Source organism: Colobus angolensis, unplaced genomic scaffold (genome assembly GCF_000951035.1).
Source record: "Colobus angolensis palliatus isolate OR3802 unplaced genomic scaffold, Cang.pa_1.0 Scaffold643, whole genome shotgun sequence".
In the NCBI taxonomy this organism is placed as follows: domain Eukaryota; kingdom Metazoa; phylum Chordata; class Mammalia; order Primates; family Cercopithecidae; genus Colobus; species Colobus angolensis.
The window spans coordinates 133,220-161,022 of record NW_012120077.1 but is presented as its reverse complement, the minus strand read 5'-3'; the positions used below and the strand labels follow the sequence as shown (position 1 = coordinate 161,022).

Sequence of the window (27,803 nt, the reverse complement as noted above, 5' to 3'; positions counted from 1 at the left end):
GTAGGGAAAAATATCTATGAAATCACTCACTGAAGAGGGCAGAATTTTCTATAAAAGTGAACAAAAAGGGCATCATTACAAAATAAATTTGCTTTCTTAAGGAAAAGAGGCATTAATTTATTCCTGCATTGCTTGAACCTTACTTGAAAAATAGTAAGACTCAAAAAAATTAATGACCAATTATTTAATTATATACACTTTAAAATTAAAGGTAAAGTAACAAACTATAAATTTTAAATTTTTGTTAAATTTATTAGCTATTAAGCAGTTATTCAGTTTTTCCCTCATGAAATTCCTTATTTTTACTTTGTCATAATCTTATCACAAAGATCACTCCGGGATATCCAAACATAGAGCTGAGTATTGGCTCCTAACATAGTTGGCTTCTTTCCTTGGAATCTCTATAAAACCCGAGGAAGAAAATTTAGCATTTCACAAGCTAAACCACATGATAATAGCATTTTGAGTTTTCAGTGCATTATAATTCATACAATCCACTCTATTTCAGATGATATTTGAGACAGGGGTATACAAGGGTCCTTTGTAATCACTGAAAGCAATAGTAGCACTATTTACTGTCACCTTTTAAAAGGGTGGATACCATTTATCTATTAAGCATACCATTTATGATTTTGTTTATGGCAAACTCAAAGCTTCTAGGGGTGAGATTATAAAAATGACAGCAACAACAAAAAAGCAGTGTTGGCTAATTTGTCAGCATATGGAAGTTAAATATTCTTACGGACACACAACTTCTGTGTAAATGTAAATCACTTGGCCACTCTAGCTCTATTATCACATTTACAGTTTCCCAGAGACAAACATTGCTTTGGCTTTGGTCTGGTTTTGGATAGTTGATTGTCTTTTCTCTTTAAGCCTCCTTCTCCCTTTAATTTTATTTATTTATTTTTAATTAAAAAAGAAAGAGACAGAAATTACCTATATTTCATTGTTCAATGTCGAATTTTGTTTGTATTTGTACCTTAGTTACATACTTTTTTCTTTCTGGAAACCTATATGAAAATCTTACACTTGAAAACAAACGATAACATAGATATTCTGAACTCCCAAAAAGAGAATCTCATAATCAAAACTAATTTCACATTCCTAATTAGTATACTTGCTTTTATTGAGTGTTTTGAAATTTAACTAAACATAAAAGTTTTTAAAAAAACCCTCTAGGCTAGTGTATAAATATCACCAACTAAAGACAGGAAATCTAGAATTACAGTAATAATAAAATTAATTGATATCATAAAGTATTACATGCAAATTGTTAGACTCTAATATTAAAAAAATAATTGCCTTTTAACTATAGAAAACTCCAGTTCATTAGAAAGACTACATAAATCTAAGCTTCTACTTTTGTGTTTAAGTACACTGAATAGGGTTCCCATACAATCAAATATGTTGAGGATACTATTGAGCATGATTCTTCTCTATCTTTCTGATATCATCCCCCAATTTTTCTGTTCCTTTGAGCTAGTATACTTAAGAGGTTTCTTTTGGAGTCATCAGAATAGGTCTTAAGATTTCAAATCCTACAACGTGAAATAGTGACTTAATGCTTTATTTTTATTTTATTATAAACAAATGACAACCAAGAGAAGTGTTAAAAAGTAATAGCAAAGATCATTAGGCAAATAATCAGTTGGGCCCACATACACTACCATAATGTTTTCCAAATTGTTACATAAATCTAGTGACTGTTATGCAAATTGAAAAATGAGATTCAAGCTCCAAATGGAAAGCCATGCTTTCTCCATTGTGTGAATAGCTTCTTAAAAGGATTGGAGGTTGTATGACTTTTTGTGGAATAGGAGTCACGGCTGAAGTGATAAGATTATCCTTTTCTTCTGTAAGGTTTTGCACAACGGACTCCAGAGAAAACACAACACCATCTTCATCAGAGCTCTAGACAAATTCTTACATTTCCTACAGAGAAAAAATTTTCTTCATTATAAAGATGCAGTGCCACATAGAATAGTATCCTTTATGTGTATTTCTAAAGTAAAATCTTGGGTTGTCATATATATAGTTATATTGTCCCTATATTCTGAGATGCATTTTAGAATAGAAGTGATAAAGTTTGTGTTAGAAACATATGACTTTGGTACATGATAATTATTTACTAGAAAAAACACACAACCAAATAATTATATAGAACATTTAAGTGAGAAATGCCCAGCTCATTTAATATTTGGTAGACATCAAATTCTAAAAACATAATGGTTTGCAAACTCATAAAGCTATTTCAACAATATCAAGTGTCAATTCGTTGACATTTTGTAATGTCAACAAAATAATAAAATTTTAAAAACCCAACATCAATTCCCCCACAAAAGTACAACTAGTAGCTATACAAATACAAAAATGCCACTCTGAATTCACCAGATCTCAGTAGAGAAGGAGAAAACCCTGAGACTCACAGACATGGAAAAACTTATGATTGGTAAGATGAATAATTTTTTGGGATGGTATCACCCACCTTCCACACACCAAAATGACACCACTGTGAGAAAACTTCATTTTACCTGCAGTTATTGAAATGGGATGAGGGAATTTCGAGTGGATATATAATTTCTTCATGGGTCTGTAAATTTGGGGGGAAAGCCCACATTTGTGCTACCACACAGGAGGTATTAAGAGTGTTCAGAAGGGTGAACCACCTGGGGTAAACTGGGGACAAGAGTGGGAGTAGTAATCACAGTGATCGGCACAGAGATCTTGGCATCTGATTTGTGTTCCCAGCTACAGCGATACCACACAGAGGAGTCTGACCAGAACCATAGCACTGCAGGGGTCAAGATCTAAAGGAAGGTCTGAATCTTTGACAAGATTTTTTACAATTCTCAGGTAGTCATGTGGAGATTTTCCTTGACTGGGAGACAAGTATAAGGCTTGAAATTAACTTCCAATGATGGTTTAAATCTCTCCCAGACCTAGAAATCACTGCAAGTCTGGGTTTAAGTTCCAGTGCAGCATTTAAATACAGATGCTCACAATAAGTCTCCCGAGACTGGAAAACATTAGAGCAAATATTGAGTTTTGGTGCAGTATTAAATTTTGGTGGCAAGTACGAAGTCCTTGCCCAAACAAAAAGCAACTGGTGGCAAGGAATTATATGCCAATATTAAGTAGTAAAGGCTGAATAACATAATAATACACCTATAAAAGGTAGAACATGTGGATATCTCTTTAAATATAGAAAAAGCAATGTAAAGATGAAAGGAAATACAACACTGTTAAAAAACAACAGAACTCACCTAATGCAGTAGAAGAAATAAGTATATGTAAAATTTCTGACAGAGAATTCAGAGCACATCTTTTTATAAAAGAGGTCAGAAAACACAGAAAATATAAATAGAAAGTTAAAAAAATCATTTGGAAAATATTTAAAGATCAACAAGAGGAAAGATAAAATCATTTAGAAAATATTTAAAGATCAACAAAAGATAAATTGAAAAAAGCTTCAGCTAGAATAGCTAGAAAAAGAGATGACTCAAGTAAAATAAGAGATGAAAAGGATACACAACAACTAATACACAAAAATACAAAGGATTATAAGAGACTATTATAAACAAATATCTGCCAATAAATTAAAAAATCTAAAGGATATAGATAATTTTTTAGACATGTACAACCAATCAGAATTGAATTATGAAGAAATAGAAGCATGAGAAGAGAAATAATGAGGAACAAAATTGAAGCAGGAATAAAAACTCATATAAAAAATGTACTAATTTCATTCAAAGTATTAAAAAAGAGTTAAACCATTTTTCTAAAATGTTTCTTCCAAAACATTAAAGAGAAGTCTATGTTTTGAAAAAAAGTGTTTTATGGCTGTGTAAGGATCACCTTGATACCAAAACCAGAAAGAAGGAGCCAAAAAGAAAAAAAAAAACAAATACAAATAATACAAATATAGAAAAAAAAATCTGTAGGCCAACTTTTCTGATGAACATAGATGCAAAAATTCTCAACAAATATTAGCCAATGAAATCCAACAACACATCAAAAAGTTTATACACTATGATGAAATGGAATTTATTTTAGGGATGCAGGGAAGTTTAAACATATGCAAACCAATAAATGTGATACATAACATCAAGAGAATTAAGAAAAAAATATAATTTTTGTATGTCTTTAAACAAATCTTCTAGTATACAATGGAATGATTTGAACAAAAATGCCATATTCCAGGATAGGGCAAGCTTGAATGGGAGAGTGCCTGCCTAATGTGTATAAACATCCTTGTAGGTTGGTGACAATTTTGGATCTAGATTGAAGTGACAATTACACAATACTGTGAATGCCTTGTGAATGCCACTGAATTGTTCACTTTTAAATGGTTAAAATAGTGCATTTTTTAATGTAATTTTACCTCAAATATTAAAAGAAAGACATGTAAACATGTGGCTGATCAAATTTTGCCCAGAGGACCCAGTGAATTTGTCAGTCATCGGTTAATTAAATTATCATAAATTTAATTCTGTCATTTTATCATTTACATTTGAAACATGATACATTTAAAATATATGAAGCATTTTAGGTAAGGATTCAAATCATGAAAATTTTTCTGTCTACTTAATAATTAATAATCTGTCTACTATTAATAATTATTATAATTCATGCAAATTTCATTTGCTACATACAGCTACTGTAGTGCTTTACCAAGTTAATACATCCAACCTTTCATCAGCCACATGAGGTAGATAATGGCATTACTCCATCTCCGTTTCACTGATGGAGAATTTGAGGCATAGAGGTGAGGCAACTTGCCAAACCCCACATAATTCTGTAGTGGTTTTGCAAGGACTTGAATCCAGGCTAACTGGATCCAGAGTGCAAGAGCTCTTAACCACCATGCTATGCTGACTCCCCTTTCTGGGTTACAGTTATTTTCAAAATATTACATTTGTAGTTTTCATTTTCTTGCCTCTATATTAATTGTATGTTATTATGAATGTATAATTAAGATTTTAGAAATATCATTTTAGTTATCTATCACTTCATAACCAACTACCCTCAACTGTGGGGACTTTGAAGAACAATAAGCATTTTAATAGAACTCTCATAGCATGAGTGTTGGGTGGGCTCAGCCAGGTGGTTCATACAGAGTATTTCTCTGGTTGTTACTTTCATATGGTGGCTGGGGATGTAATCATCTGAAGGTCATTAATTCACATACTTAGTGATTGATGTCAAAAGACTGAAATTCCTTTTTGACTGAATAATCCTGACTTCCTAGTCTCCTCTCTGCACCTCTCCCCAAACTGTCATTTATCATCAGGACTTTGGGTGTAACACAGCGCTCCAAAGTGTACAGCGGGAGAAAAAGAGAGAGAAGGAAAAAGGACAGAGAGAGAGATAGAAAGAGATATAAATAAAAACAAAGACAGACAGACAGAGACAGAGAGACAGACAGAGATAACGTAGTGTCTTTTCTAATAGTCTTCTTCTACTATACTTTTTTGCTGAGACAGTCACAAGCCTTGCTAAAGTTCAAGGGGAGGGACCATGGTTTGATTCGAATGTCACAGTATTTGCAGTCATGTCTCAAAATCTCCAAAATATAAGCTGTTGAGTTAGGCAACAGAAGTCACTGTGCAACTAGCAAATTCATTATATATTGTCAATAGAAACACAGTAAAATCATAAAAGTGTGTGAATTTAAATTTTTACACCTACTGAAACATTTATTATGGATTGTAAAATACTTATTCATAGATATTTTAAATACAAAATAGGTTTCCTATGAACAGACCTCAAATTAATCATACGGCATAGAATATTGAAGTGATCATAAGTGGATCAATTCTTTCCCACTTATTCTATTGAAGACACATACACATCTACAAGAAAAAATGACATAGAACAACATATAGAGCCTAGTATAAAATGATGGAAGAGTCAGGCATGGTGGCTCACACCTATAATCCCAGTGAAATGTCAAAGGTTCTTCTTGCCTTAGCCATGCCAAAGAATTGGACTAAGAGAAAAAACAAAAAAACAAAAAAGCTGTAGACTTTATTGAACAGAGTGACAGTACAAAGCTTCCACAGCGTGGAAGGGGTCCCGAGTGGGTAGCCAGAGTTAGAATATGCTGTTGCCTTTTAAACTCTTTAAGGCAGGAAATACATCCAGAGGGAAGATGTTACTAGAGTGAGAAACAAACACAGTAAATTATTTTGTGACATGTCTTAGATTTTGAGGAAAACTGGAATTGTAACTTAGGTTTTATCTACTTTCTTGAAGCGGCCTGGCAAAGGAGACAGGATTTTAAGGGACTTTACAAAGTATGTTTACAGGGAATTGGAATTGGGAGCATGGATAAGGCATCTGGTATCAGAAAAAAAGGGGTTTTAACTTTCCTTTTAGTTTTAGGGGAGGGGGAAGGGAGACAGGACACTGGGAAGCTTACAGCAGAATTTTCACTGCTTATACCTTTCTTGAGGAAGAAAATACATGCACAAATTCTGATGTTAGGAATATTTTAAGCATATATCTTCAATATTATTCATCCAGGACCAAAATAAGTTCTGATGTAGGAAATGAGTGAGTTTCACAGCTTTCTGAGCCCCTACTGGACCCAGGAAGCCCAGCGGGCCCCTCCTTTCATCAGCACTTTCCGAAGCCATGGTGGGTGGATCGCCTGACCTCAGCAGTTTGAAACCAGTCTGGCCAGAAAGGTGAAACCTCGTCTCTACTAAAAATACAAAAATTAGCCAGATGTGGTGGCGGGTGCCTGTCATCCCAGCTATTCGGGAGGCTGAGGCATGTGAATTGCTTGAACCAGGAGGCAGAGGTTGCAGTGAGGAGAGATTGTACCGCTGCACTCCAGCCTGGGCATTAGAGTGAGATTCTGTCTCAAAAAAAAAAAAAAAAAAAAAAAAAAAAAAAAAAGGAAAAAGAAGGAAGGATGTTTACAAATTGTTAAAATCAGAGGGAATTCTATGAATAGATTCTTGTAAGAGCTGTGACAAAGTGACTTTTGGGAGGAAAACTTATGAGACATAGTCCCTAGAAGTAGGGAAAAAAATTTACTCTACAAGGTGCGTTGACATCCTGTTATAAAATAAATACGGAAAAAATATGTGGTACTAGAGATCTCCCTAGACTGCAGCAGAGACAATTTAAAAAACCTGTGAAGGGATATTCCTACAATACAGAACATGAGGGATGTTGCAGAAAGCAACAGCTGTTGAAGATTTCCTCAGGAAAACAACATGAGGAACTAAGCAGTCATACAAAATTGAAAGATTTGCATTCAAGGATTCTAGATAGAGGGAACAATCAGAATGAGATGAGATTTGATTTTCGATTTTTATATTTATTTTTTAAGGCATTGTTCAGTCCTTCAGATTGGAGTGCAGTGGTGTGATCATAGTTCACTTCAGCCTCAATCTACTAAGCTCAAGTGGTTCTCTCACCTCAGCCCCCTGAGTAGCTGGGAACACAGGTGCATGCCACCACACCCAACTATTTTTTTTTTTTTTTTGTGGTGATGAGCTCTCATTGTATTGTCCATGCTGATTTCAGACTCTTGGGCTCAAACAGTCCTCTCATTTCAGCATCCCAAAGTATTCGGATTACAGATGTGAACCACCGTGCCTTCACAAAATGAGATTTTTAAAAAAGCATGATTCAAATGTCCAGAGATGAAAGAGTCACTAATGTAAAACAAGAATGGGATGAGGAGAAAGATAAATACAAAAATAATTAGATATTTTTAAAATCAGAAATGTGTTCCCTAATTATATGAAATGCTGGTTGATTACATGAAGTAAAGTGGAACTGAATGCTTGACTGATACAGCCCTCAAGAAGAATCCCTTAATGCTTTAGAAATTGCCAATAAACTGATTACAATAAAAAAGGACTGCTTGTTAACACCTTATGTTAAAGCTTTCCTGATTAGTTTTTCTTCCAAAGCTCTCTTGTTTCTAGTTTTTTTTCTGATCTTAACTACACATTGTATGCTTTGTTAAGGTATTTATGCCTTGATTCAATGTGATTGTCTCAATTTTTATTTTGTTCTGTCCTGCCTCTTGTAACCTGCATGTCCTCGTTATTATTGATCAATCCAGCTGCAATGTTTGCCTTGTCTGACTAAGGATTATTCACTAATTTTTACTTGTTTTAAGGGAGGAGACCCCCCTCATATCGTCTTATGCCCAATTTCCACCTCCAAAGAAAGAAGAAGTAAAAAACTAAAAGGCAGAAATGAAATCCACAGAGAGACAGCCCGGCGCCTCGTCCTGGGCCTGGGAGTTAAAGATTGACCCCTGACCTAATCAGTTATGCTGTCTATAGATTACAGACGTTGTATAGAAATGCACTGTGAAAATCCCTATCTTGTTTTGTTCCAATCTAATTACTGGTGTATGCAAACCCCAGTCACGTACCCCTGTTTGCTCAATCAATCACGACCCTCTAAAATGCACCCCCCTAGAGTTGTGAGCCCTTAATAGGGACAAGAATTGTCCACTCGGGGAGCTCAGCTCTTGGGACAGGAGTCTTGCCAATGCCCCCACTGAATAAATCCCTTCCTTCTTTAATTCGGTGTCTGAGGAATTTGTCTGCAGCTCGTCCTGCTACAGTTTATCTGACTTTTATTAATTTTGTTTCTTTGCTAGTCACTCTGAGCCATAGTCATGATGACTTAGGATTCTAGATCACTTATGAGTAAGAAATTTATCCTTAATAAAGTCTCTATACTAAAGAAGAATCTAATGAAAAATATTACTTGAAAAATGAGTGCAGTACATGAACAAAGTTCTGACTGGATCATAAACCCGAAAAGTGATTAGTCAGTTTAATAATTAGGGACTAACAATGGAATCAATGATATATCTTCATATACTTGAATTGGTAAAAATTAATATCCAACATAGGTAAATCTCCAAATAACTGATGACTCCAGTGCTGGTTTGTTGGGAGTATGAATAAAGTGGTGCTAAGTGAAGGGTACACATGGGCCCAGCACTACAAGACTCCCTCTAACCAAGTCTGAGCTCTGAGCTAACAACTACTGAAATCAAAACTCCAACCTGCTAGTATCTCAATTCTTATTATATATTTGGACATAAGACAAGTGACCACCAGTGGAAATGTGGACTCAGTGGGCCAATTTTAAGCTCACCTTTGTCAGAACCTCTACATGCCCCCACTTTCAAAAATGTTCTTTTCTTTTCTTTTACTGTTTTTTTTTTTTTTTTTTTTTTTTTTGATACGGAGTCTCGATCTGTTGCCCAAGTTGGAAGGCTGGAGTGCAGTGGCGCAATTTCAGCTCACCTCACTCAAGCTCCGCATCCCAGGTTCCTGCCATTCTCCTGCCTCAGCCTCCCTAGTAGCTGGGACTACAGGCACCTGCCAACATGCCCGGCTATTTTTTTGTGTTTTTAGTAGAGATGGGGTTTCACCGTGTTAGCCAGGGTGGTCTTTATCTCCTGACCTCGTGATCCACTCGCCTCCGCCTCCCAAAGTGGTGGGATTACAGGTGTGAGCCACTGCGCCTGGCCAAAAATGTTATTTTCAAAAGAAAGTCATGCCTCCCACTCATCCAAATTTTACCAAGATTCAGTGCCCAAGGCTACAACTTGTAGAATAATAACAAATGAGAAATTTGAAATGTTATACGCCACCAGTTTTTAATTTATTGTCCCTCGGATGCAAATACGGCTTTATGATACCGAATCAGGATCATGTAAGCATTCCTCCTTTGCCAGGTAGTTGAATGTTAAGCTTCCTCAATAGAGGACATTGGAGTGATAGTGAGGTGATTGACACAGGAAGGCCCATCCCTTCCAAGGACAAACTCCTCAGTTATTCAGAAATATTTATCATTAATGTTGGAATTTAAGCATATGTATGTAAAAGAATATACTGAAGAATACTAAATAATATACTTAAAGAATGTAAGAAGAAAACTTCTAATAGCACATTTGTTTTATCTTTTAAGAAATACTGCATACTGCATAGAAATTAATTCAGAAAACTCCTAAACCAGTTGTTCTTGACATAGATAGATTCAGCTTCTTATGTTATTTTCAAGATAACATTTACAATTATTTTATTTTTGTGGTCAAGTTCTGTGGTGCTTGCATATCCCTGTCTTTATGCAGCATATTCAAAATTAAAAAAATATCGCAAATATGAAGACTGTTATATCAATTGTATAATTCCATGTGATTGCTTAGAGTTTCTGTGTTTAAACTTTGTTAACTGCTGAGATATTTAAAAGCTTGTAGAATCAATCTCCAAGAAAGAGACACATCATATTATCGCAATTTTTGTAATTCAATTTACTATGAAATTTTTATGACTCTCCATCCTTCATGTTCACATATTTTCCTAAATATATATGTACGTATCACTTTATGTGAAAACACTTCTCAAAATTAAACTAGTGAAAGTATTATTTGTTCACTCATGGATAGACATAGTTTCATGTATCTGGAAATACGGTCTAAGAATTTCAAAGAAGATCAATTTTCAGAATATACTTTCGTAATAAAGTATATTATTTATTAGGAAAGTATATTCTGATATATTCTGATACATTTTCAGAAGACACTTCATTAAGAAAATATAAACAGACTAGAATTTAGCTTTTGTAGTACATGTTGAGCATCATTATTGCCTCAGACTAATATATATACATATAAGATTTTCTTCAAACTTAAAAAAAAAGACATTACTATAATTAAAGTGCATGAATGCATTACTTTTTTCCTTTCTTGGACTTTGTTATTTTTTTCTTTCTGGTGGCATGACTATATAGTCAACATTTAATAAAGTAAAATATTCAGTGTATATTTCTTTTCTAGACATTAAAATAATTTGTTTTATTACCAACTGTAGCTAAAAATATTTTAACATAAAAAAGATTACTGTAAAAATCTTTTTCATGTGTTAAAAATGATCATTATGCCTCTGTTCTATCCGATTGTTCAGGTATATCTCTTGTCAGAGAGAAGAACTGCTCTTAAGTTGGTTTCTTTCTTCTTTGTGGTTTGCTTTGCAAATCTTTTTCTGAATCCAGAGGCTGTAATGACCAATATTTAAAGGCAAGATTTGGAGAGCTTTTTGCCATTTATTGTGCTTTCTTCAACATAGACCTTAAAAATTATTGCACAAGATATTTGGCTCCTTATTCCATCTACAATTTACTTTTCCATGTCACGAGCAGAGAATAAGAAAAATGATTATACATATTTCTGGTTTGTGTATACTCAGTATTCCAGGTATTAAAGAAGTCAGAAATGTCTGACTTGACAAATTAAGGCCAAGAAATAGTGACATCTTATTGCAGGAGAGAAATCATGTAACATTACAATCTAGAGGGACTGGACTAAACTTGCTGGACCATATCTATAATTCCTAACTAAAGGGAACTAGTCTTGCATTTTATTTTGTGTATTATTATCCAATTACAAAGAGTGTTAACTAAAGTGAAAACAGTAAATCAAGCATATTCAAGGCCTCATGTGGAAACCATCTTTAGTCTTTCTAACCCAGGATTTTAAAAGGTTGCATAGTTTTGGATAGGAAGTCAGTTACGACCATCTATAATTTTGAAACAAACAACATTCTCATTAACAAGTATTTTGTATTTCATGAAGGACTTGAGCTTTAAACTCCAATGCAACACAAAAGACTTGTATAAACACCGTGTTAAGAGACTTGGCCAAGTTTTGCTTAGCTTATATGTGCACTAGGTCATAAATTTGTCTTTAACGGTCACCCTAGCTTCCACGGTAGGTCTTGGCTCAAAATAATGTGATCCTGCCAAACTGCAAAACATACACTGTCTAACCCACCTTGCCTAATAGTTTTCAATTATTTCCCACTTAATTTTTATGTAATTTTCTGTTTTCATTCCTCATTTTTATTCATATCAGTTTTCTCTTTAAAAGCCAAGCCTCAGTTACCTTTGTCTTAGTTAGAGTTGAACTCAATTTATACTGTAGTCTCAATCTCCTACTTCAGTAGTCAGAATAAAATCTGTCTTGCCATTTTTAAGAAGGATCTTGCTGCTTTTCTTGACAGGGACACATATAATCCATATCATTGTATGTGTTTATATAGAAGACTTTTCTTTACCTATGTAACAAACCTGCACAACTTGCACATGTGCCTCTGCACTTACAATAAATGTTGGAAATAAAAAATAAAATAACATAATAAAAAAGAGGTGTCTAAAAATGCATGGTAGAAACACGCTATTTCTGAACTTCTCAAATAAACAGCCTGAGTTTCTGGTGAATCTCATTTTTTTTTTCAGTTTAGAAATATACATAAGCAAGCATTAAAATGGAGTTATTTTAGGTTTTCTGAAATTAAAATTGTTTATTACCTAATGTTTAACAAAGAGCAAAATATTTAAATAAATCAGGAGAGGCACATGTCTTGTGAAATGTAGAGGAGAATTTTGCAACACCTTGATGAATAGTGGTGGCATTAAATGTCATGACCTTCCCTATCATGTCTACCTGCTTTAGATCTCAAACAGTGCTACTCTCTTTTCTTTTGTTTCTGGTCTTAACAAACTTTTGATCATCAAACAAGCAACATATTATGAAAAAGAGTAAAACTTGCCTCACAGGCCAGCACAACCAGAGAGCAGTACTGGAACCAGGTGAGATTGTTGGCAGGTGGCAGCAAGTACTTGACTACTTTGTGGCGCATGACAAACTTGATCCAGAAGACTGTTTGGTCCATGGGCTTCATAAGCTGATCATAATGAATGATTGATAACCATATAACATTGTCTTTATAACTAAAGGAAAATCAAATAGACATAAACTTATAGAATATAAATTATAAATATGTGAAATTTTTGTGTAGATGTCAGAAATTAGTGCCACATAAAAGTAGATGAAAAAATATTTTATTTCATGGTGGTTATAGAGATTTTAGTTTATGGGTTAGAATTTGCTGGATGCATAAGATTTCAAGATGTGAAAGGAGAATTGAAGAGAGGACAAGTATTTCTATCCTAGAAATTAAAATTAGTTAAGTCCAAAGGATAAAAAGAAATCATTTCAGAGTACAGAGGTTGAATTAGCCATTAATGAAATTGTAATGAACCTGGTGTGCAAATTTCAAAATAGTATCAAAGTCGAGAGATGGGAGACAAATCTTTGACAAGGTTCAGGTCCATGTCAGGGCAAAGCTGATAAGAAGCTGGCATTGATCAGAAATTAGTATTGACATTATATCAGTGAATTAGTGATTAAAAGTGTAAAAGTAAATGGTCTTAGTTTGAATCATGAACTGATATCTACTGGTCCTTTTTTTTTTTTTAATGTATCTGTTCCTAGTTTTTTTTTTTTTTTATTGTTAAATTGAATGAATAAGAATGGTATCTTTCTTATCTGATTATTGTGAGTAGTCATGCAATGATTCTTAGGATACTTGGTAGAATTATTCTCATCATAAAGAGACTCTCAGTAAATGTTCACTAGTATTACAGTTTTTCTTGCATTGTGATCTTAAAATCTAAGTGGTGCTTAATATTTTACTTTGAGGCATGGTAGTTCCATTTATTTCCAGTGTTGAAATAATTATGGACTAATAAACAAGGAATAAGGATGAATATAAGTACAAGGCTTACCAAGTCAAAACCAAAAAGTGCGAAAGCATGGCACTGTAGCAATAGCAATGAGGTACCTTCTCTTTTTGATATTCAAAAAACAGAGCATGAAGACTGTTTTTCAGAGGAGGGAATTAATCCTGATAAGTATTTTTAACACAATTGGGAAAAACTATAACCAAGAAGTTACATAATACAAACTACCAATATAATGCACACCATTTTATGTACATTCAATGGGTATCAACTAATTAAAAAATTATCTTTATTTTTAAACACAACATTATATTTATTAATATTTATAATATTACCAAAATAATAGTAATAGCAAAACTGAAATTAATGTCTGTACTGAAATAATTTAGAAATCATATATTTCTGGTTTCAGATACTTTGGCTATTAAACAGGAATATTCCAATCTATCTCTTTCAAGCCAATTATTTTCTGATTTTATAAATCTTCCAAATAAGCAAAAGCAACCATAACCATAAGAACAAAGAATATGGCTACATTTATAAAGTATGTTCTTTTCCCAATAATTTTTAGCGGCAAATTTGAAAGCTCTAGTTGTTTACAAGTTATCAGTGATGGGATCAAAATATTAGCATAAAAAATTTGGAAAGCATTAAATATAACGGTAATTAGAGATTGATTATGTCTTGCTGATTTACTGAAAATAAGTTACTTTACAAGAGTTTTAAAAACAAGGAAAAAAGGTAACAAAAGTTAGATGAAGGACATGTTTATTTGCTTCATTATGGTAGCCTTTTCACTAAGTATTTGTATCCCATGATATCACTTTCTATACCTTCAATAGGCAAAATAAAATTTACTTGAAGAATTACATTTGATTAGATCTCATTCGAAAAGACCCTCATGACTGTAGTCAGTGCTGTAAAAATATTCATGCTTCTTTTCTTTAACTTTTCTCTCAGTCTTCCTTATAATCCTTCTGTTACAATTTTCAGCAATTTCTTTTATTTCACTTTTTGGCTATTTTAAAAATTATGCGCTATCCTAAAACCTCTGACAAATGTTTCCACTGAAACCACCAAAAAAAAAAAAAAAAGATTATGATACTCACAATTGTTTATTGACGATTGCTTTTAAGCGTTACCAAAAAAAGTGTACTCAGCATTGTGTTCATGTTTAGGGTCACGGCTGCTTCCTTGGCATTCATGTGAGAAGTTGTCAGTACATGCTATGTAGTTAAAAAATTGCATTCATGAAGAGTCATTAATGACTGCTTTTAATGCATTGATCAAATCTGTAATTGGCATTGTTTTTCACAATTTTACTTTAACAACTTCCCCCTTAGCCTTTATGTGAACAAACTTATCGAGTTGATCTGCAAACAAAGGAAGGCCCACCATAGGGATCCCAAGGTAGATCCATTCATTGGTGTCATTGTCTGCACCATGAGGTATAAAAGCTTTGGTTTCTAGATGACCTAGGATTAGATAAACTTTTGAATAATTATTCTTGAAGAGTCTTAGAATTAAAATGAGCAATGCTCAATATGAGGCAATGAAATGGGCAATGCTCTCTAGATAACAAATTACTGTAACAGTCAAACTGCACTAAAATTACTTTCAGATCTCAGAGAAAGAATCACCAAGTCCTCTAGGGTGGTAAGTGAAGACTGCACATTTAAGAAGTGGTATGTGACTTGTGACTTGAAGAATGAATGCAAGATTTCATGTGGACAAACAGAAAGAGCACACTGTAGATAAAGAAAACTGCATATTCCCTACTCCAGCCCCCCAAAAGCATTATGCATGCTAGAACATGTTCTCTTAGAGAAATAGTGGAGTCACTGAGTGTGATAGGACATGGTGTCCAGAGCAGCAGGGAGTGGGGTGGTGGTGATGCTCGAATAAAGGAAGGACAGGCCACTCTCCATCACAAAATGTGTTACCACTTCATAATAAAGACTAGGGATTTATTCCCAGAGAAAATGAAGTCGCTGGTAGTAAAAGAAGGGCTGTTATTTTTCATCTACCTTTGAAATATCTAGCTATTAGGAGAAAAGGGTAGGTGTAACATTTGAATTAGGAGACGGACAACCCAGAAAATTGTTGAAAAATTATTTGTGAGATGTAACTACACTTGAAATAAAGTTAGTTTGTTTCTGGTCATAAAAAAATGTGACTATATATAATAAAATGCCAACAGTTGTAGTTTATTATATTTCCCCCCAGGACTGGAACATAAATGAAAAGAAGTAAGATTTTATTTTTGAGTTTTTAAATAACAAATGGTGAATCACACATTTTCTGTTGTACTATTTTTATCCTGATTGGCTGTTACTCAAGTTTTCAAAAATTTATTCTTCAGAGTCTTACCAAGAAGGTTATTCTGGATTACCCACTTGTACAGCTGAGTAATTGTACTAAGGTATCTGATTTTCTGTCATCAAATTTCCACAGATCCATATAGATAAGGGAGCCTACTGATGAGAACACATGGACACATAGAGGGTAGCAACACACACTGGGGCCTTTCAGAGAGTGGAAGGTTTGAGGAGGGAGGGGATCAAGAAAAATAACTAATGGGTACTTGGCTTAATACCTGGGTGATGGAATAATCTGTACAACAAACCCCCATGACACAAGTTGACTTATGTAACAAACCTGCGCTTGTACCCCTGAACTCAAAACTTCAAAAAAAAAAAAAGATAAAGTACCTTGTTTTATGAGTCAAATTCAAATTAGAGCATGTCTGTTAGAATTCTAAAAAGGGACCGGGCGCGGTGGCTCACACCTGTAATCCCAGCACTTTGGGAGGCCGAGGCGGGTGAATCACGAGGTCAAGAGATCAAGACCAGCCTGGCCAAGATGGTGAAATCCTGCCTTTAATAAAAATATTTTAAAAATTAGCCGGGCGTGGTGGCAGGCACCAGTAATCCCAGCTACTAGGGTGGATGAGGCAGAGAACTGCTTGAACCCAGAAGACAGAGGTTGCAGTGAGCTGAGATCGTGCCATTGCACCCCAGTCTAGGTGACAGAGAGAGATTCTGTCTCAAAAGAACAAAAAACAAAAACCAAAAAGAGTTCTAAAAAGATGGATATCACCTACTTAAATGCTTTCCATATGGTTGATAAGGAAATTAGGACAAGGCAGGGTAAGTAATGAGAACTACTAGAAAACTGAAGTAAATAGAACAACCATATTTCTTTGACTTGATTTTATATTAAATCAAATTAAATAAAATCATGATGTTTTATACATAGTGACTTAGATATTGAGATAATAAATGAAAAATTCAAATATTTAAGTAATCATTAGGCGGACATAATTCCAGTGTAAAGAAGAGTAACAAATTGCTAATGGTCCACATCTTTTTTATTAATCTATTTACTAAATTCACTTTCGTCTTCCAAATATAACGTTAAGCTTTTCATTTCTAAAGCAATGAAGTGGGAGTGAATTTACTTATATTCACTTGTTTCATAAGTTACATTCTCATATCTGATGATTATAAAGAAAGCAAATCTATCAATCATCTATGTATGATTTCATAGTTTCAGGGTTTCAGCATATTGGCAAGGCTGGTCTCGAACTCCTGACCTCAGGTGTAATCCACCCGCCTCGGCCTTCAGTTTTTGAAGGAGGGTAGACTATCCAAGGTTCATTTATAGTTAGGTATATTTTGTAAAGTGTGAAAAAACAGGAGTAAATTCAATAATGAATCCCTGCAATCCAAAACCATTTAATACAATCAAGAATATCTTTCTTATCTATTATCACAAACATCCCAGTTGTCTCCTTCTAAAAATTTATTTCGAATGTTAAGATACAATTAATTCTACCCAGTAATTTGCTCAAAAGCAAAAATAAATATGTACCATTTAGCATACAAAAGTTACACAGTAAAAGTGAAAGTATATATATATATATCTTTGTTAATTCATTAAATTTACATTTGGTCATCCTTACTCTTAACATGTGTATATAAATGTAGGTCACTATAAATAAAAAAATTACTTCCACACAATACATGCTTTCTTCATGATATCTTAACCTCATTCACTTCTCAATCATTGTAAACTTAGATAAACCCACATTTTGTGGGACAGTTAACATACAAGAAAAACATCACAAATTTCACTAAAAATCTGGGCCAACTCATTGTTTATTTGCCCCCTGAAATGAAAAATAAATTAGAATTGAAGCAGTGTATTGCTGTAACTTACTTTGAAGGTAAATGTGTTCTCTCATAATTACAGAACTTAGATTGAAGACATTACTGGTAAATTTCAATACAAGTGCTTTTAAAGAGAATTTAATATTAAACCTTGAGACAGCATAGGATGAACCCTATAAAATTCACTTTTTTTTTCAAAATAAAAGATCCTTTTGAAACTTAAAATCTTCAGTTATCAATAGTGCTGCATTATAAAGCTAGTTTATACAATCCTGCATAGCATTGGTCAAAATGACAAGTCATAATAGATAAAATTAAAGCATTATACAAACAAGATAAGTCACTGAAAATAATTTAAGGCCTTGAAGTGAATTAATCAGTCTAACTTAAAGCTGAAGAATAAACTGTTAATTATCCACCTGAAATGCAAGCAATATGCTTTTTTAGCTTCTGTTCTGTGGACCAAATAACAGAAACAACCCTTCCTTATGATTTATGGTTTATTTTTAGAATCCTTCTGGACTTGAATGACTAAAAGTCAATTCTATTTTTCAATTGTTCACAGAAGATTTAGGACTGTTTTAGCCATTTGTGTGGAATGTCAAACTGTGGACACTGTGCAGATGCTAGTGCTCAGAAGGCTTCTGCTACTAAGTAAGGGTGACACTGAATCATGGACTTCCACCTTGATGTTTCCATTACATCAGTTGCTTGGCTGCTGTTCCAGTTTTTCTTATGTTTACATCCAAGTTGTCGAAGTACAATGAACCTATTAATAATGTCTATGATTTGTGCTTTCAATTGTTCTGCAACGTGCAAATCTGCAAGGACAAGGGTATCAGTAACACTTTCTATTGAGAGATTACTAGACAAAGCTTCCTCACACATGACCTTCAGCTGTTCCCAGTGCATGTTTGTCTACAGCTGCCAACAAGTTTTCAGCCATTTTGTCAAGGTTTAGTGCTTTCCCTGTGTTAATGCATCTCATCATTTCTTTTAAAATATCAGCGTCTAAATAATTTATTTCCACTCAATTCTTTATGCTTTCTTCCATTTCATGTTCAAACATGGCATTAAAAACTGGGGATTGAGGTACAAGCAGATTTAAAAGCTTTAAATTCTTGTCCTCTCACAACAAAACTGCAGTCTGTAAATCTCGTGTTTTCCCAGAGATTACCTACATCTTCTAGTCGACACTCAGCCACCTTCAAAGTATTTGTATTAGTATGTCCCGATATGTTTACTGAGTCTTGGACCACACTCATCTTGCAAAATAATGTAAGCTTGCCATCTGGTAAAAGACTATTAGCTTCATCAAGCTAAAGGTTCCCTCTAATGAAATTTTTAAAATCTCAGTCTTTCCCTTGCATGAATTGATATGCTCTTTGGCTTTCCATTGCTTTTATTTCTTCCCTTTTGGCATTCAGAAAGGAAAATTTGAATTTTGCTCACACTTCACTTTTTGGCAAGCTGACTAAAAGCAAATATTAGGACAAGAAGTCTTTACTTTCGTTATCTAATCCCTTTGTGTTTACCCTCAGGCACCATTTCATTTTGTCATTTGGGCCAAGTGAAAATGTTGAACTTTTTAACACCTCACCCATTTCCTCTTGACAAAAACTGAAGTTATTAATGGTCTATGTGTTGAACACTTTACTACTTTGACCTGTGTATAACACTAGGTTTCTACTATGGGACAAGAAGACATATCTCTAGATAAGGTGGGTCTGGTTCCTGAGACATTGCCACTTTATTGCATTCTTTTAGGATTTATGTAGTATCCCACACAGTTGATACCTTACCTCAGATGTCTCAGATAATTAGTGTTTGATTTTCACCAGGGGCATGGTTGAGAAGGGCCACCCTCATGTTTTCTCAATTCCTGGACATGTCCTGACTGCATCAGCTCCAAGACGCCGAGGCTGTGATGGAGGCAGCAGGGTTAATGGTGGCAAGTCCCTGTGGAGGCACCTTAGCTGACCCACATTCCTCCTCCCTTGCCTGCCATCCTTCCCTATCTCCCTCTCCTCTTGGTGCCATTCCTTGCTGCAATAGAGTTTTGCATCCACATACCTCCCTAGTGCTGTTATTGACAAATATATTACGTATGTATAAGTTAAATGTTCAGCATTACAACTATATATATATATATGCTTTATATAATTGCTTCTTAAATTTGTTAAGAAAGTTAAATAAATATGAATTTATATTATCTGTTAAAATTACATAATTATTTATTCAGGTGTATTTTTTTATTATGTGGATTTACACTGCTTTCTGTGTTTATTTACTTTTAGCCTGGAAATTTTTCTTTAGAATTTATTATGAGGCAGATTAGTTAGCAATAACTTTCTGTTTTTGTTTGTTTAGAAATGTCTTTATTTCATCATCAATATTTAAAGATGATTTTGATTTTGTAGTATAAAGAATTTCTGGTTGGCAGTTTTTTCTTTCAGTACTTTGTGACATACCATTGCATTAGGGGCAGCCTTGTTTCTGATGAGTAGTCAGCTATTGATGGTATCTGAGTTCCCTTATATGTGGTTACTTGTTTTAGTCTTTGTGCTTTATAATTTTCTTCCTTTGGTTTTCAACCTATTTTTATTGTGTTTCTGTTTGGATCTTTTTGTGTTTACCCTAACCTAAAAATTTACAGAACATCTGAAATGTGTAAATTAGTGTTTTTAAAATAGTTTATGGGATATTTGGGGCATTATTTTTGAATATTTTCCACTGAATCTTTCTCTTCTTCATGTGACACTCCTATTTGGCTTATTTTGCTGTGCTTAAGTGTGTCCCAAGAGTCTATAAGGCTCTGTTTATTTCTCTTCATTTTTTGTTTCTCTGTTCTTTGGATTATATAATCTCTGCTGATCTCTCTTCAAAAATTCGATTTTTAGCATTCTATTGGTAGTAGTGCTATTTCCATTTACAAAATGTAGACATTTTCGATTGTTGAAAATGTCAAATTCTAGAAAATGTAGGATATTAACATTGTTCTCGAGCAGTTGTTGGCTGAAGATTAACCTGAATTCAATTTTTCTAAAGTAGATGATTCAGACGATTCTGATGTTAGCTCTCTTTAGAAATAACTCCAAGAAGAGTTTTTATAATGATGTTCACACTGAAAAAGAGTCACACTTGCTTCATCCTCAAGGAGTGTATTTATGTAAAATTAAATATGTGCTGGCTGTGAGCTGCACTACGTTTTACCTAAACTGGAAAATGGTGAGGAGATGGGGTTTCACAAAGTTGCCCAGGCTGGCCTTGAGCTCCTTGGCTCAAGTTATCCTGCTTCCTCAGCCTCCTGAGTAGCTGGGACTATAGGTGCATGCCACTGTAGTCAACCTCTCTGAATATGATTAAATAGTTGTCTCTAAAAACAATTTTCACTATCTATTCTTGTTACATTTCAGAGCTGATTCATTTTATGCTACCAATCTGGCAGTGGCCAAGACATGTTTTCTTCTAAAATGTTGGTCTATCTTCATATCATAAGTTTGTTCTGCCCCTCAGCATTCATTTTTAGGCTTAATATGAGTTGTTTAAGATCTAGTCATAGCTTGTCACTTTTGGCTTTGTTAAAACTTCCCTTCCTCGTGTAGTTGTTTAAGATAGAGTTTACTTGTTTCTCATCCTAATGATCCAGAAATGCAACATATCACAGATGTAATGACCATGATATAACCTAATGATCAATACCAGAGTCATACAATAATTTTCCCCTTCTTGTGTGTTCCCTTAATCCAGCCATTCCTCTACTCATGCAGAGAAGCCTAGGAAATAATACTCATGGTCCTTAACAAAAGCCCTCCCACAGGGGTTTCCCCTTCCACTTCCAGACAGCTGGTTGAGCTCTCTGTCACTTCTGAACTATCTGTCACATTCTTATCATCATCCCTAACATCACTTAGGAACTGTGAGTAATAAATTTCTTCTATTTTATGCATTTTGTTCTTCCTTTCTCTTTTCAATATATTTGACCTGACTCATATATCTGAAACTCACTTCCCCACCTCTATCAGAGCTTTCCAGGATCTTGGTTTACAGCCATTCTCAAGAAAGATACTTCAATATAAAATTGGAAAGAACTCATAACAGTATAAATCACAACACCTCTGATATACTTAATAACAGAGAAATTAGAAAGAAAAGTTTAATTTTATACATCATAGAATTGCTGTTTAGAAACAAATAGGACACGTTAGAAATAAGAAAAAGTAAAACACTTTGTTGAAGTTATATACCTATCTGCATTTTTGAAAAAGTATTACCCAATGGGTTATAGAATGATGCCAACACATAATGCCAGGTTGCAAGGCATAGAGAATAGAAGAATGCGACATGACTATCTAATGGGTGTAAATCTTCCTTTTGAAGTGAAAACAATTACTTTGGATCTAGATAGTAGTGGTAGTGGCAAATGTGTTAAATGCCAGTGAATCATACACATTAAATGGTTTAAGTGTATAATTTTGTGGTGTGAAATTCCTATATCAATTATTCTTTAAATAAACAAGTGGCTGACCGGATTTGACCAAGAAGCCATAGTTTGTCAGCCCTTGGTTTATGCTACAAATTTAATTCCCATGTGCTTGAAATAGTAAATGCTGTCATTTTTATCATTTACATTAGAAACATAGTATGTTTTGAAATTACTATATTATGCAATTATATGAACACTAAAATTATTACTGTGGAAATTTTTAATTTATCATAATAGTGCCAATTTTATTTTGCTGTACACACAATTGTTAGTGTTTTGCAATATTAATGACGTCATTCTTTCATCGATACCATGATATTGATAATGCAATGACAACCATTGCTATTTCATTGGTGAGGAAGCTGAGGCAAATAAAGCCCTCGTAACTTGTCAAACCCCACGTCATTATATAGTGATTTCTAAGACTTGAATAAAGGCCATCTTGTTCCAGAGTGCCAGCTCTTAGCTACCATGTTATGTTGACTCTCTTACTCTGGGTGCAGATATTTTCAAAGTGTAGTTGTTAGGTGGGCTCAGTTGTGTGTTCCTTCCACAGAGTTTCTTATTTCCTATGGTGCCTGAGTCTATAATTATCTGAAGATCATTCACTTAACATACTTAGTGATTCGTGTTGAAAAGCTCAGAGTGCTGGTGGGCTACCAGGATTTCTTAGGCATATATTTATGTCTCTACAAAATTGTCATTTGTTATGGGGACTACAGATTGAGTTGTTGTGTAATAGTGAGAGAAAAAAAGACAAGAAAGGAAGAAACTGAAAGAGAGAAACAGAGAGAGAACATGCTGTGTTTCTACCAGAGCTTTGAAAGTTTAGCTGCATTATTTCCATTACATTCTTTGTGTTGAGACAGCTACAAAGTTTGCCAAACTTCAAAGGGAGGGGATATTACTTGATAGGAAAATTGTCAATGTATTTATAGTCATGTCTCAAAATAACAACAAATAAAACCTTTCGAAGAAGGCAGCAGAAGTTATTAAACTATTGTATGATTCATAAAATATTAAAAATAGTTATAGAAAAAATATTAAAATTACATGAATTTAGATTTCTACAATTATTGCAATTTTTAAACATTGTATCATAGTTATTCATACATATTTTTAAAAATAGAACAAACATCCTAAAAGCAAGCTACAAGTGGATAAAATAGATGATATACGAGAAACATTATCAAGTTTTTGAATGACACTAGTGAATTAATAACATGATGTTACATTTTGGAACTTCCTGTCCTGAATTGATGTTTTTATTTCACTAATTAAATTTTAAGTCTCATAATTAATACATGAAAACTTTGTGGAAAGTTAAACATTGAATAATTGTATAGAATAGAAATTTAAATTATCATCCTTGGAATTACATGTATTTTTTGAGATTCTTTTTCATACTAGCTTATGTATATTTTGTTTTATTGCAAAAAACACTTTTTTGTTTTTCTGGAAACTTCCTTTTCTGTTTAGTAATGTGATAATCAGCCTGTTCTCTGCAGTGGTTACATTCAAACATTTGTTGGAGGTACATGTATGTGTTCATTGACTGAAAGCCATTTAAGTGCTGGAGAAATTTGGTTCATTCATGTGCTTGTATGCAAGGATTTCTACATGATAAATTTCTACATGTAAAACTTCAGTTTCAAATGGCATATTTACATTTTATTTAAGAGTGTTGGCTCAAATTATACTCCCTCAAAAATAGATTTCTCAGGTTTTTATGGGGTGCAAATCTTCTCTATGACATTAATTTGTTGGCATTAGTTCTATTTTTATGAGCATGAGTAACTTTTTAGTCTTTTATATCTTATTGGCCATTTTTATTTTGAATTACTTCTTCATATTTTCATCTTTTTTAATTAGATTGTCAGTTTCTTTTGGTTGGTGATTTGTAGTTCTCACTGAACAATGGATACCAGTCTTTTGTTATGTGTGTTATAAGTTTTATGTGAAATAATTCAGGTTTATAATCATGATAAAACAACATTATTAATCTTTGGCACTATATAAGTTCTGTTTGTCTTTATATCTGTATTAATTCCTGAATGATGTATATGAAATTTTGTATAATTTCTCTATCTCATTAATGTTTTAGTGTTTACATGTCTATAGATTACATGATTTATCTATGTGTATAAAATTATAAATATGCATATGTATCTGTTTTTAATCACAACTTAAGCTGGAGAATATTTTTTTGTGAGAATTAGTTAATGGTAAGACATTTAAGCGACAAAGACAAGTAGATTTCTGTCAATCTGGGCTAGTTTGATCATAAAGTGCTTCCTTGATGTGTAGATTAAAGGAGGGTTATGACTTGATTTAGCTATTTTTCACAAAATTTATAAACTTTTAAATTCTTTGTATATATTTTTTGACACGCTAAAAAGTTTATATTTCCATATTATATTCATAGGAGAAATGAATCAAAAGACTGGAAAATAAGAAAAAAGATACGATTTTTTAAAGTATAGTTATGTAGAATAATAAGTATTTCAAGCTGTCTTCAAAATACACATTGAATTTCACAACATATCTATTAGCTAGTTAACTGATGACGTGTTTTGTTTAAAAAGAAATGGACATGTATATGTACATGCATGTTTAGCAAGATAGAAAATTCACTAAGTCCCTTTAGAGTGCAATTTCTATATGATCGTAATCTAAAATTAAGGACTTACGATTGTTATTAAAGGTCGAAAATGATAGTAAAACCCATATGAAATTTAGGATGGTTTTTTCCCATTCTATTAAGAATGATGATGACATTTTAATGAGAATTGAATTAGATTTATAGATTTCTTTTGGCAAATGCTCATTTTCACAAAATTGATTCTACCCATCCATGAGCATGGGCTGTATTACCATTTATGTCATCTATGACTTTTTTCGCAATGTTTTGTAGTTTTCTTTGTAGAGATTTTTCACCATCTTGGTAAGATATATTCATGAAATTTTCTATAATTTCTCTATCTCATCAATGTTTTAGTGTGTATGTATCTATAGATTACATGATTTATGTGTATAAAATTATAAATATACATATATATCTGTTTTTAATCACACCTTACGCTGGATAATTTTTTTTTGTGAGAATTGGTTAATGGTAAGACATTTAAGTGACAAAGACAAGTAGAGTTCTGTCAATCTGGACTAGTTTGATCATAAAGTGCTTCCCTCATGTGTAGATTAAAGGAGGGTTAAAGGTAGATTAAAGGTGAGAAAAAAGTGTTTTTTCTTTTTTTTTTTTTTACAGCTATTGTGAAAATGGATGAGTTGTTATTTGATTCTCAGCTTTGAACCCAGCATAGCCAAAGCAAGACTAAGAAAAAAGAACAAATCTGGGGGCATCACATTGTAACGCCTAAGGTTCTTGCCTAGCCACGCCAAAAACTGGTGTTACGGCTGACCACGGCAAGTGAAAGAGACCTGGACTGAGAGTGAGCAGTAGGTTTTATTGAGCAGAGCAAGAGTACAAAGCTTCCACAGTGTGGAAGGGGTGATGAATGAGTAACCAGAGCTGGATTATATGATTGCCTTTTAAACTCTTTAAGGGGGGAAATACGTGCAGCAAGAAGATGTTACCAGAGCCAGAAACAAAGGCAATTAACCATTTGTAACATGTCTTAATCTTAGAACTTGAGGAAAACCGGAATTGAAAATTAGGTTTTATCTACTTTATGACCTTGCAGTGGCATGGCAAAGGAGACAGGATCTTACAGGACTTTACAAAGGATGTTTATAAGGAAGTGGAATTAGGAGTGTAGATAAGGTCCACTGGTTACAGAAAAACACAGGCAGTTAACATTTCTTTCACTTTAGTTTTGGGGAAGGGGGAAGGGAGAGAGGACACAGGGAAACTTACAGCAAAAATTTCGTTGTGTATAGCTTTCTTGGGGAAGAAAACACATGCACAAATCCTGTAGTTAGGAATATTTTAAGCATGTATCTTCAATATTATTCATCCAGGATCCAAGTAAGTCCTCATGCAGTAAATGAGTGAGTTTCACAGCTTTCTGGGTCCCTGTTTGACCCAGGAAGCCCAGCAGGCACCTCCTCTCAAACCCAACATATTGCAAGGCATATTCCAAGTTACCAAAACAACATGGCATCGATATAACAACAGGCATGTAGACCAACGGAACAGAATCGAGAATCCAGAATTAAAGACAAATACTGACAGCCAACTGAAGTTTGACAAAGTAAACAAAAACATAAAGTGGGGAAGATGACACCCTATTCAACACATGGGGCTAGAATAATTGGCAATCCACATGTAGGAGAATGAAACTGCATCTTCGTCTCTCACCATATAAAACATCAACTCAAGATGGAGCAAATAATGAAATCTAAGACCTGAAACAATAAAAAATTCTAGAAGGTAACATTTCAAAAACTCTTCTAGACATTGGATTAGGCAAAAACCTCACGACCAAAAATCCAAAAGCAAATACAACTAAAACAAAGATAAATAGTTGTGATTTAATTAAACTAAAAAGCTTCTGCCAGCAAAAGAAATAATCCGCTGTGTAAACAGACAACTTACAGAGTAATCAAAAATACTGATGAACTATGCACCTGACAAAGGACCAATGCATCTGACAAAGGACTAATGTCCAGAATTTACAGAGAACTAAAAAAAATCCACAAGAGAAAAACAAACCCCTTCAAAAAGTAGGCTAAGGCAATAAATAGACAATTCTTAAAAGAAGATGTATGATTGGCCAACACATGAAAAAACACTCGACTTCACTAACTATCAATAAAATGCAAATCAAAAGCGTAATGCAATACCACTATACTCCTGCAAGAATGGCCATAATTTAAAAATCCAAAAATAATACAATGTTGGCATGGATGTGGCAAAAAGAGGACACTTTTGTGCTGCTGTGGGAATGCAAACTAGTATAAATACTATGAAAAACCATATGAAGATTCCTATAAGAACTAAAAGTAGAAGTACTATTTGATCTAGCAATCCCAGATACATAGTAGATACAAAAAGTTTTATATGAAAAAGATCCATGAACATACATGTTTACAACAGCACTATTAGCAATTTAAAAAATATGGAACCAGCCTAAATGTCCATCAACCAATCAACAGGTGGATAAAGAAAATGTGGTATACATACATGTATGTGTGTGTGTGTATATGTATACACACACACACACATATACCTATATACATACACGCACATATACATACTATATTTATACACCATGGAATACCACTAAGCCATAAAAAGAAACAAAATAATGGCATTAACAGCAACTTGTATGGAGTGGGACAGCATTATTCTAAGTGAGATAATTCAGGAATAGAAAACTGAAAACCGTAAATTCTCACTTATAAGTGGGAGCTAAGCTATGATGATGCAAAGGCATAAGAAAAATATAATGAGCTCTCAGGATTCAGAGGGGAGGTTGGGAGAGAGTAAGGGATACAAGACTACACATTGAGTGCAGGGTACACTGCTCACGTGATATGTGCACCAAAACCTCAGAAATTACTACTAAAGAACTTATCCATCTAATCAAACACCACCTGTTCCCAAATAA

At 33.8% G+C, this 27,803-nt stretch overlaps 1 pseudogene; it reads right to left on the bottom strand.

Moving 5' to 3' along the window:
- Nucleotides 1-18,317: 18,317 nt before the first annotated feature.
- On the bottom strand, nucleotides 18,318-19,455 carry LOC105527724 (annotated as a pseudogene).
- Nucleotides 19,456-27,803: the final 8,348 nt, after the last annotated feature.